This window comes from Gymnodraco acuticeps, unplaced genomic scaffold (genome assembly GCF_902827175.1).
Source record: "Gymnodraco acuticeps unplaced genomic scaffold, fGymAcu1.1, whole genome shotgun sequence".
NCBI classification, from domain to species: Eukaryota; Metazoa; Chordata; class Actinopteri; order Perciformes; family Bathydraconidae; genus Gymnodraco; species Gymnodraco acuticeps.
Genome location: NW_022990957.1, coordinates 297,549 through 310,765, shown reverse-complemented (window position 1 = coordinate 310,765; position 13,217 = coordinate 297,549). Strand labels below are relative to the sequence as shown.

The window sequence follows — 13,217 nt, the reverse complement described above, 5'->3', positions numbered from 1 at the left end:
ACTGAAACAAAAACATTCAGGTCAGATTTAAGTGCAGGGAAACGTGATCTTAAATGTCTCTTCCCGTGTTTGCCAAAAACAGAGACAGGGAAGAGAAAACAGACGAACTGCCACTGCAAGGCCACACTGACCTCAAGTAGCACTAAAGGATTTAGCCAACTGGAGTCCCAGCATCACTGCTGCCACATCCCCCCGCTCTGAGTTTGACTGTTGCGTCCTTGCCTCTGATTTATATCAGCTCGCTTCCTTGTCTCCATGGATATTAATGGGTCTGCTCTGACAGGTGCAGAAAGCGCTGTATTAGTCTGTCAGCAGCAGGATCAACAATAAACACACTTGTGCACAAATGCAGGCACACAGATGAGGATGCTACCTCAGGCCAGTGTCATCCCAGGGGGCTTAGCAGAGCTTCCCATGAAACCCACGGCAATGCCAAGGGAAACACTACAAATCTCCAAGGTGGAGTGTGTAAGTAGTTGTGCATGAGGGTCCAAGGGCATTTTCTCACTTGTGTGTGAGGTGGCCTCGTCTTGTTTATAGTTTGACTGACAGTTTGATGGGAAACTGAGGCTGGAGGTTGGAGGCGGGGTTGGCGCTGGGGAATATTAGCATAATTCCCAGAGAGCCAGCGTTTGGTATTGGGTGTCAGAGAGCTATTCCGAAACTCAGCTGTGACCCACAGTAGCACTGGGTCAACTTACCCTCAGGCCAACAAACAGACACATGCTTGGTCAAGCACACATGCATTCAAATGGGATTCATGTGAAAACACCTGTACGCACATTAACATGCATGAACACATATGTAAATGCACACATTTTTTAACCCCTGGACATGTAATAAAACCTGGATGCATATTTTGGACAAAAACAAACATGTACACACCATCTCTCTGACACACACACACACACACACACATATGCAGGTCCATTTACACTGTGGCGACAGTGAGTCTGTTAGCGGGATGCCATAGTACAGAGGGGTGGACAGATTTAGGTCTTCCTCACACCTATGACTGCCAGGGGTAGAGGGGGCTGGAGGGGGTAACGATACCATTAACACTCAGTTTGCCAACAGATGCCCCCCCCACCCTATCCCACCTGCCCCGCCCTCCTCCCCTCCACTGCTGTGCTCCAATCAGCACCTATTATTGGGTTGCTCTGCCCTGCACACAGCAACAACTGTTATTCAATGCTCTCAAAATAACACAACATCCAATCACAGGGAGGGAGGAGGAGTTTTGGTCAATGTAGCCCCAACACAGGTGAAAGAAGGACACCCAGGAGGAACAACAAAAGGGCACTGATGCAGGAAAAGAGAGGAAAAAGTAGACAGAAGGATGTCAGAAAGGCTTCCAAGAAATGTGGTGGCAGAGCAGCAGAAAACAGAGAGGAAGGAGAGACGGATAGGCAGAACAAGGACGATGAGGAATGAAATTGTGTGATATTATTCGGTTGCTAGCTGTTCCTTTCTGGCTGTGGCGGCAACCATGGTAACCTCATAAATAGGTGCCCTACATGTAGGCAGGGCATAAGGTTACACCGCTCAGGAAATAAACACACAAACAGCGGCGGGAAACTGGTGTGGACAAGGAGGGAGAGCCAAAAAAATAAGCAAATTAGCAAAGGAGAAAAATCAGAGGAGCGAGGCAGTAATGATTACATGCTGTGTCTGTACTAATGTGTTTTTGTCTGTCACAGGTAATTAGCTAAATCCACAATGTGTTGTTTAACACCCACATCAGAGACAAGCTGAGGTAACCCCCCTTTCTAAGTTTATTCCTGTCAGTGTGTCATGCACACGCACACGCACACAAACACACACACACGCCAATTGCCCTACCCTCTCTCACTCTTTAGCACAACACTAAATTACCTTTAAATATTCCCCAGGGTGGAAAGGAGAGTAAACACACACACACACACACACATGCCTGCACGCACACACTCACATATACACATTCACAGTTCAAAGCACAAGTTAGAAACCAGAAAAAGTCAACAAAGAACTCCTCCTAACACAATGAGCTGATCTGTTCCATGATTCAGAGCGGTGGCCTTTTCATTAAATCCCAGATAGGAAAAACTATCAGCGTGTTCATCGCAGCTAATGAATACTGTTCATCACGGCACATCAATTATAGTGGCATCAACCCCGTTGTGTCAAAACCATAAAATCCTTGCCTGGGCGTTATATGTCAAATGTGTTGGACGTAATCAAAGCTTTCCTTTGACTTGTCTATCCTCCATCTAATGATGTTCAACCCCTCTCTGTTCCTCTATGCCCAGCAGTCACTCTCAGATCTGCCTCTCTGTGTGCTTCTTGCACCATGGCAACAGTTACATTTAAAGACATATTTAGATCCTGTTGCTGTGAATTTTGATCATAACTCTTGATTTAGGTCATCAGCTCATTTGCTGATATCCACTCCACAATTTGTGTGGTACTTTATTACAAATAGCAAGTGATATTGCCTTCTACAAAACAGCAAGCTACTGTTTCAGCGAGAGGAAGCAGGATTTAATTATTACTAATTGTTGTCTACCAGAAAAAAGAATAATAATTAAGGTCTCAGATGTGCAGTTCGCTGAAATTACATGATCTAAATCCCTTTAAAACCATAACCTAGAGGTTTTTAAAATCCAACGACTGAAACTGCACACTTACAGTAACTCATGTTGTTTGTGTGGGTTTGTTGATACAGCTTTAACAGTGTGGAACTGTACAGTACAGTAACCGTCTAACGTTCTCTCTGGATGTCATTTAGGGTGTGTCTTTCACTTACTCTGATCACTTCTGGAGTCTGCTGGATGAGGAGGGTCGACCCGGTGTCTCTCACAGCAGCAGCGTCAACAACGGCAACATCAGCATCTCTTGAGGCTACTGCAATGGGGATGCTAACATGAGCTGGAGCTTCAGGTGCTGCCACAGGTGAGGGTTCAGCTGAATGCGGGGAGGAATGCAAGCTTGCAGATGCAGACGTTACAGGGAGGGATGTTGGATCAGCTGCTCCTGTAGAGGCTTCTGTAACTGTATCTGTAGACTCAGATATAGACTCAGGTATGGGTGCAGGCAGAGGTTTGGGGCAGCTTCAGGTATAGGTTTAGGGACAGGTTCGGATGGAGCATTGCACGCAACTTCAGACACAGCAATTAGAGGTGTCGGTGAAACTGCAGGTGCATTTGCTAGGGAGCGTTTTGGCGGTATAGCTGGTATTTTTGTAGGTGCATGTGTGTGCATGTATGGAGCAATGGGAGCAGGTGTTGGGCTTGTGCTCTCCACAGGGGTATCAGCCCTGCCAGTGGTGGCCATTGTATCCTGCAGGAGCCTCATCACCTCCCGCTCCTTCCCACTTTTCCTCTCAGCGCTCCCTGTGCTCCCCGCCCCAGAATCCACCAGCTCCTGGGCAAAACTCTCAATGCTCTCCAGGATCCTCAGCAGCAGTGCCCCATCCTCCTCCTCTCCCACCACAGCTACACTGTTATCTCCCTGAGGGGGACTTGGGCTCTGTGCAGTCCTGGAGGTAGGGCCATTCATCGCTAAGTGGCTGGCTGGTTTTTGGGCTTCGAACTGGGCCATTTTAGACTTAGTGAGGGCATCAACGGAAGTGATAGCCTTGCCTACTTCTCTCTTCCTGGTTTTGGCTGGAAGTGGTGGCTCAGTGTTTCTGGGGTGGCTCATACTCTGAGACAGATTCTCCAAGTCCATCAGCAGCTTGTCAATGTCATCATTCCTGTGTGAGACTGCTGGGACTGAGGCAGAGGAAGGCCAAGCGGGGCTGTAGCCAGTACTGGCCGATAAAGTATTTGGAGAGTTATGGAAAGTTTGTGGATGGGACATTTGCATGTGTTGACCCAATGTCATCCCATTGTTGTTCTGCATAGCATTCACACCTCTGGTTGGAGCGTGTGTCTGATTTGGAAATTGTTCTGGTGTCTTTGCCCCATCTGCTTCTTCCTCCTCGATATAAAGAGCCTCCATGGGGGAAACTGATGGAGTGTGTGTGTACGGTGGGGTGGGCGAGGTACGAAGAGGAGAGGGAGAGCGTGTTGGTGAGTAGCTGGCTGGAGAACATGTGATAGATGGTGGAGAGAGAGCGTGTGTTGTGTGATAGAAGGAGGGTGTGGATGTTGTAGTCCATTGGTAAGTGGAGTGGGCTCTGGACGGGGAACTTTGGATTGGTTTCGTATGGATGGAGTCAGACTTTAAAGAAGACAAAGAGGTGGATGAGGAGGAAGCAGAATGAGGAACGATCTTTGGGATGGGCGGTGACAGCACCACATCCTCATAGCGAGGGGGGTTGCTCATTGCCAAATATTGGAGAGTACGGTCCCTGCTGAAAGGAGTGAAGAGTGCTGACCAGCTCAGCAAGATCACTGTGCCCGCCTCCAGGCGTACCCGGCACACTACCTCCCAAATTTCCTATTCCCTCCAGCTCCAGAGGTAATCTCTTTAAATAGGAGCTGAGTCGGGTCATCACGGCCCGATATACACTGTCCGGACTGGCTTCTCCATCATCCGACCCATCGCCGCCTTTGTGTCTGATGCACTGCTTGATGATGTCGGTGCATTTCTTTAAGTCTTCAGAACATTTAAGAAGGATATCAAGGCAGGCACGGATGTCCTCGCCGCCTGCTCCAGAGCCCGCCTCTGCTCGTGTTTTCTCCAGCAGACGGGCAATCAGGTTCTCCTCTCCCAGGGTGTTGCGGTACAAAGAGGCCATTGTGTTCAGACTTTGGTCCAACGACCCAAAACTCGATAGGCTTCCTGTTGATCCAGCACTCATTTTGGCGATGGACGACAAAGTGGCTGTGCTGCCCTTTAGCTTCGTCTCCTCCAGGCTTGCTACTTTCCCCGGTACAAATGGCGGCAGGTTCTCATCATTAGACGTACCCGAGCCATTCGTCATGCCGTTAACAGTCCCGTTTGTGGTGACGTTTGAGCTGAAGTGGCCGTAGATGATTTCCAGGTCGGTGGGAGCGGCGGCTGAGAGAGTCAGGACGGACTTTACGACCTTTCCGGAAGGTGACATGACTGGAGGAAGAGAGGCGGAGCTTATCAAAAGAAAACTCTTTAACTCTACCACTGGCCAGGTTGATGGCCTCTTCCGTAATGTCCTTCAGACTGCTAGAGGAGCTCAGGTTCCCAGTGGATCCTCCGCCACTGGAAGGCTTTTTACCTCGCCATGTGGGGCTCTCCTCCCCTAATGACAAATTTCCACTGCTGTCTGCCCTCTCTAGGCCACCATTATAACTAGTATCCATGGTGACAGTAATTTTACCATGGTGGGGAAGTTGTTGGGTGATCATGTTATGGGAGTGTATGAGTGAGTTATTTGGGTCAGTGTACACAGCATCAGGCGCAACAAGCAGCTCCGAACACGTGCCGTGGGTGAGCGACAGAGCAGTCCAGGCCCTGGGACAGCGCCCCAACATGGCCCCGAGCAGTAGGTGCACGGCGTGGGCGTGAGTGCGCCGGGTCCACCACCACACACTGTTGTAGCAGCTCACACTGCTCACTACCACACGATAGGCTGCTGCCATGGTGCCCAAGGTGCTTCAGGTCATAGGAAGGTCAAAATAATGTCAAGTGTAAAACAGTATTACTGCAACCAAAAATGTATGGATTATATCTCTCTCTTAGTTGAGAGTTTAAAAAAAGTTAAGCTGAAAAAAAAATAAAGTCTTTCAACTGCATAATTACCATCTTACAGAGAAATGTCTACAAAAAATACGTCCAGACGATATATCCTTTCATCCTTGAATCCAAAGAGCTTTAAAAGGGCTTCACTTTCTTGCAGAGGAAGAAATAAGGAAGAATTCCCTTGTCTGAGAGCTCTAGGCCTCTTAATAACAGCTGTAAGGAACCTCCTCTCTCCACAGGCACCTTCTCCGTTTCCTCTCTAGCAGCAGCTCATTAGCCACTAATGACAGCTGTAGAGGATGGCGACAGCGGAAGATCCAGCTGGGGTATCAGCCACCCCTCCAAAGAAGCAGCCCCAGGGGCCTAATCCAAGGCCAGCGAGGCCTTAACATTGCCCTAGCCGAGGCTCATCATCTGAGCATGAGTTGTATCTCACTCCGTGGTGTCTGAAATCCTGACGTCGCTGAGAACCGTTCGCTGACTCTAACACAGCTGCAGAGTAGCAGGGGACTGACCACAGATGGCTGATTGCCTCTTTCTCTCTGTGCGAGTGTTTCTGGATCTCTGTCTGTCCCGAAGTCACTCTCTTCCCTTCCGTCTCCTGCTGTCAGCCATGTGTCAGAGGGGAGTGTGTGGTTTTCTGACAGGAGGACACCACCTGCGAGTCAGCAGAGGGAGGGAGATAGAGGGGGAAGGGAGGAGGAGAGAGGGTGCAAAAGTAGGAAAAGGAAAACAGAGAAACAGAAAGTCAATCATTAAGGCGGTTAACAAGAACTGGGTAACTGTGAATGTGAGTGCATATGAGTGCATGTATCCATGTGCTTATATATAGAATTGGATATGTGTAAGACACTCTCCCTCCAGCTTCATGCAGAAGACAGCTGATAAGAGGGCTTAATCATTAAAACAGCACCTAACTTCCTGCCACATCAAATACACAGATCAAAAGGAGGAAGCGTGGAAGGTTAAACCCTCTCTCGTCACGGCAGAGCCACAAAGACTGTTCTCTGACCTCGCTGACTAATCACGACTCAGTGAAAGATAGGCAGGTGTGTCGGCAGGAGGAAACACCTGTTGCTTTCCATCACTGTTTTCATTTGCTTGTGTTCCAGAGACAATTATACATTATGTTTGTATAGGCAATAAAGACGTAAACAAGACACTTTCTCAACACTGTGAACTACATTCCCTAAAGCAAATTCTCCTCAGGTGGTTCTTGTGGAAGTAGAATACAGTTTTTAATTTTAGTAATTTGTAGCTTACGGTTCATAAGTTTTATCAACTTAAAACTTTTAGTTGGAGGGCATTGTACAGTGAAATAAGTCAAGCAATAAACAAACGCAAGTCATATGCCACAGACCTCACTAGGTCAACACATTGTGCTGTAGACCTTGTCTCCCTCACTTCCTTTATTTAATGTTTTGTTTAATACTCTCCCCCCCTCTTTAAATTACTTCTAGTTATTTTTAATTTACTTCTTATTTCCTTATTCTCCCTCGCTCTGTTTTTCCTGACCCCCACACAGGGGCAACACAGAGCTGTGCCCGCGGCGGACTGGCCATCGGGACGTTCGGGACGAATCCCGATGGGCCGGTACTGAAGTGGGTCGGTCGGATAAGTCACAACCCCCCCCCCCCCCCCCCCCCGTCGACAATTTACTAGCAGTATTTACTTGCGGTACCGAGGTGGGCCGGCGGTACCGAAGTGGGCCGGTCGAGAGTCCCAGTCCGACCCTGCCGCCTAGACATGCATGCCCATACTTAATGCAATTACAGTACAATTACAGTAGAATACTGTGGTGAAAAACGGCTTCTTTAATAGCCCAAAACCACTAACCACAGGCTTATTCTCTACTATACAACCCTCCTGTGTATTGAGAGGAACTGTCAGGGTCAGTTACTTGTGAACCATGTAGATTTGTGTCTAAAAAGGGAATTGAAAAGAACAGTAAGGTAACAATCTAAAGTAGCCAAGATCTTTGTACTCATATAATTACTTTAAGTTATTTCTCAGATTTTGTTTAAGCATGTATGAAAACCCTGCCAACACAGCTTATAACCCTCTTTATTCAACTCCAACACTGCATACATAGAAGTGTTCAGAATAACCACAGACGAGAAAGACAAATATTAAAAGATTATTACAATTTAGACGGAGAGCGTGGGCATATGATCTTTCGTGGGTTCTGGGGGGAATTATGGAGCCGGAGTTTCCTACTTAAAAGTGTGAAAAAAGAGCAACTGGGGAGAGGGGGGAGCAATGATTGGTGGGGGCCTCGGCTGGTGAGGTGGGGAAGGGGGTCTGTGGCACCTGGAAAACAACTACTGAGGAGTTGTATGGAAAAAACAGGCAGTTAGCTCATCTCCCCGTCTCCCATGCTCTCCACACAAACACAACAGCTGGATGCTGCTGAATCAGTCTCTTGAGCAGGAAATACACTTCCTGGCGAGCTGCTTTTGAAATCTGGACGGACAAGTTAGCAGTAGACTATTAAGAATAGTAATCGCTCACACACATGCACACGAATGTGTCCACTCACACTCTTTCCTCTTTGCTGCACACACACTTAACATCCGTGAGTATCTTGGTAACGACAGCTCCCAAAGCAATACCGAGCATTAAACAAACTCCACTGGTGTTTATAACACAAGCAACCCACACACACACACACACACACACACACCCTCCTGAATGCCCCCTGCACATGCCTTACTGACACATATTACAGAAAAAGATGATTCACACAACACACATTCTTTGGGGTGTTTTCCAGTCTTGCTATGATTTAAGGCAGCTAGGGGATGTTTTTATTTATTTTCTGGACAGATTTTTGTAGACGAGTTAGCCGAGCAAAAGTCTTCAGACTTGAAACACGTGGGTTTATCCTTTCATGGCATATTAACTCAAACAGAGTATCTATGTGTTTGATTTCAATGCCAAAACATATTATTGAAGATACGCTTGTGTGAGGCTTTTCAAAAGGACACCTTTTTCAATTGATGTCCCCTTTATTCTTTGCTTCTTGCTATTTCTTATATTGCTGTCGGTCTGAATGAATTCAAAGGCCGAACAAGAAGAGAGTAGAGGAGGCAGATTGTGTTCCCAGTGAGTCCATTATTTGTGACAAACCTTTCCCCTCTCTCAATCCTCTTACTTCCTCCCTCTTTCTTAGCCTCCTCACACCCCTCCCTCCCTTCCTTTTAATTCCTCCAGTTAAAAAAATCCTTCCTTCAATGTGACCTTCACCAGGAAGCACTAAATCACCGGAGGCCACTTCTGTCACTCCTCCCACTCCAGCACTAAAAGGATCTGAGAGCACTGTGTGCGGCAGTCATCAGCGAATGTGCACGAAAAAAGAATTTGCACACGTCATGTGTTGTGTTGTGTGTGTGTGTGTGTGTGTGTGTGTGTGTGTTGTGTGTGTGTGTGTGTGGTGTGTGTTGTGTGGTGTGTTGTGTGTGTGTGATGTGTGTGTGTGTGTGTGTGTGTGTGTGTGTAGTGTGTGTGTGTGTGTGTTGTGGTGTGTTGTGTGTGTGTGTGTGTGTGTGTTGTGTGTGTTGTGGGTGTGTGTGTGTGTGTGTGTGTGTGTGTGTGTGTGTGTGTGTTGTGTGTGTTGTGTGTGTTGTGGTGTGTGTGTGTGTGTGTGTGTGTGTGGGGCAGAGGCCTCAAAAGGGGAAGTAGGGGCTTTGTGAAGAAGAAGGCTCAAATAGGAACCCCCAAACATACTCCCAAGGAGAGTGCAGGTCTAAACTAGCCCTCTCAATAACATACACACATCTGACTGCACAAAAGTAGTGTTACTATACCTGAGATCATATATAGAGAGAACCAAAGAGTTTCAATGTAAATACTAAACCTAACCGAGAGAGAGAACAGCTGCTCCGTGTCGGTATTGATTGACTGGTAACAAAAACAGGATTTTATTTCTATACGATGTGAAAAACAAACACACATACATGTACTCACTAGGAAATGCATTCAGACTAGGGCTGCACGATATATCGTGTCGTGACGATAATCGCGATATGCGCGATATATATATATCGTGTGGACGTGCGATTTTTTTAATCTTTTTTTTTTTTTTGCGATATGAAGTAGGCAAATTTACTCAAACACGTCATGTTACAATTCTTTTGCTGCTTGCTACAAAAGGAAAACTCATGTCAGGGGTACTTGAGTGAGTGACATGCAGGCTCTGCATGCACAGCAAACCACCAATCACAATCAAATCTCCAAAGCAAACGGACCCGGTGATTAAGGTAAAAACCACTGAATACAGTAGTTTCATGTGTTTCTCCTGCGCAGTTCGGCGCTGCTAACCGAGCTAGCTCAGCTTGTGCTCTGATAACTTAAGATCCAGACGTCCGTGACTAAAATCCTTCATCCGGTTAAATATAGAAAATACCAATTGTATAGCATTAAGTTCAAGAAAGGATGGTTTGCGGAAAAAAAACGGTCTTTTCTTCAATTCTGTATATTTCATATCGCAATATATATTGCAGGGGGGGGGGGAAATCGTAATGTCAGTTTTTTCCAATATCGTGCAGCCCTAATTCAGACTCTACTTCATTGTTCAGTTTTCATATATTCACAATTATAAAACATTTCATCAACAAAATCATTTCTCCATCCATTTATATTTTCCTTTTGTTCCCCTCAAATTCCCCTCTCCACACTTTAACACATTTCAACGAATTTACCAGCAGTCTCTGACCCAAGTCTTTTCTTCTCTCTGTAATCCTCACACACATATTTTATTGCTGACGCCACACACAAACTATACAATAATAATACTTGAAAACAAAATGTTAACTTTATGCTGGGTTGGCTCATGAGCTGTGCATCATCTCTCTTTATGTCATTTTGTGGCAGAGAAACAAAGGTGCAGACAGACCGAAACGATCCTCTGTCAGGCTGTGCCACAGTTTCACAATTATTATTATTTTCCACTACAGAGAAAGTCAGACTTGGAAAAAGAAAAACTGGAGAAAGTGATTTGTCTATGGCCCAACAGACTAACGCCCAAACCAATGCATCCAAAACTTTGATCCTAAAAGCATCCCCTCCCAATCATCCTTTCTACTGTCTAATGAAGCAAAACCAAGTTAAATATGTGTCATTTAAAAACACAATAGGAGGCCTTGTGACTGTGCTACATTGCATTCGGCCCTCAGTCTTTCTTGAGGAGGAGAGCTGGAGTATCAGAGACCAGGATTGTTAAAAAGCCCCTTCAGGTTTGTCACAGACACAAGCAGGGGGCTGCTATGCAAACCAGACGTCTTTAAGACGGGCCAAAACACAGACAGGAGTTCAATGTGAAGAGATATCTGACCAATATTAGGGATCAGAGGATGGTTGTCTGTGTTCAAAAGCCCTCAAGTAAGAGAGGTCATTATATATTTGTTTAGATTTTACAAACAGTGGAAGCATACTTGAATGAGGATTGTCTTGTAAAGAGTAAAATCTTAAGACTGAACATGTAAAAGGAGCATTTTTGTGTGTCTGACAGAGAGTTTGGGCTCTCTCATTATGTCTGCCAAACGTATTTGTCTGGAAGAGACCCAGGCTGCTGAGAGCGCAAATCACTGCACTCTGGAGACACACACACACACACACACACACACACACACAGCTGTTTGGGATGAAACCACGTCTGCAGGCTAGATAGAGCACATCCCAGAATGATATCGCTGGGCTCTATATGTCAGAACAGCAGTCAGGGCTGAGATGAATGCAGACAGGTCCACACATACGACAGTTTTATGAAATCACTGTAGAGGCAGTGAACAAATAGTATTCCTGAAATTTAGAGAAGGTCACGTGCAATCATGCAGACATCCATTTAGAGCTGCAACACTTACTGTAGTCATGTAAAAGTATAGCTAACCATTTTGATAATTAGCTCATAAAGGCAGAATGCAAAAACCAACTTGTACCAGCTTTTAAAATGTCAACATATGATGCTTTACTCTGTCAAATTTCAAAATGTCTTCCACTCTCTGCCTTTCAGCTGTGTGTATCTCTTCTCCTTTGGATATTTCTCACACTCCCCTCTCTCTCCAGTACACATCTCTCTGCTTCACGTTATTAATGAATGTCCTCCTCTCTAACTCGTTGCACTTTACACTGATATGGCACGAGAGCCCCTCCACAGATCCACAACCAGCTGCTCCTCCTGCGCTTCTTCACATCTCTCAGGAAGTTGGCTGTGTGTGAATAGCTCACCACCTCATTAGGAACAAAAGAGGAACTTGAAGGGACTACTGGACACATGGAAACCACACCACACTAAACACACACACTGTGTATATCCCCTTAGGAATGTGTTAAGGGCAGAGAAGAGGATGTTTTTGTGCTTCTGAGCAGATGAGGGAAAATAGTGACTCAAATCTTTTCTTATCCTTAAATGTTTCCTGGTTTTAAAATCTTGGCCTTATAAGGCTAACAGGCAGTCCTGACCCCCCCCCCCCCCACACACACACTCAAAATAAACTTCTGTCTGCACTTAATTCCTACAAATATACATGTGAAATAAGCATGCAGAAGCAGACACCAATGTGCAAACATAAATAAACACACACACACACACACCCGTAACTGCCTTGCCTGGAGCTTACTATGACCTAGTCTTCTTCACACGGCTGCTAATTAATAAAATCAAAAACACATTTTGGGTGATGTCATTTTCAGCTGTGTTCTGCTAATGGCCATGGAGACCAACATGTAGGACATCACACACACACACACACACACACACACACACACACACACACACACACACACACACACACACACACACACACACACACACACACTGGCACAGAAGACAACAGGACACACACATGAATCTAATGTAATGTGCAACGACAGCTGACCTGGATTCAGTCAGTTAACAGTTTATTTTCTGCTACCACCTACAATACAGACCCAAGGCCACCAGCGCCAACCAAACAACTTCCAACAACAAACTAAGAGAGAGTTAAATGCACACACATCTAAAAAAAACAAGGAGATTTGGACTTAAAATACGCCAAAAAAAAGGCATATTTTATACCTTCACTTTTGGAGTCGAGGAAATAAAGTAGATGGAAATGAAGTTCTGTGTTCGGAACGGTGTGCTGAAAATTAATGAGCCAAATCAGTGAAATAAATGTGTGATAAATGACAACTTGATTGCTGTTGAGTTCATTTCAACAGATCAGTCACAGATCAGTCGGTTCTTCAATAACCCTGTTCAGTTGAGGATTTACAAATCAGTTTTTGTCCGCTGATCCCTATCATCTTTTGAAATGGTACCGCGGCTGCAATGCAATTAGGCATTTCACTCCTTTAACAGTGTCGGATTAAGATCAAAATCAATGCAGCAGAACAAGAGATATTTTGTATTACATGCATTCTTCTAACCCTGCCGAAAACCTGGCAAGGAAAACCTACGGATTCACAATCAGATATACTTATTGCTCTAGACATGAGGACACCATCAAGTCCCAGTAAACACACAGAATGACAAACACGATCCGACCAAATCACACTCATAACTAGAATTACTGCCTTTCGGTTTAACTCCACCAACC

The 13,217-nt window shown here is 45.6% G+C and overlaps 1 pseudogene; it reads right to left on the bottom strand.

The window, feature by feature from the left end:
* Positions 1 to 2,740: 2,740 nt before the first annotated feature.
* The window catches only part of LOC117558762, a 35,967-nt pseudogene continuing 25,490 nt past the window's right edge, over positions 2,741 to 13,217 (bottom strand).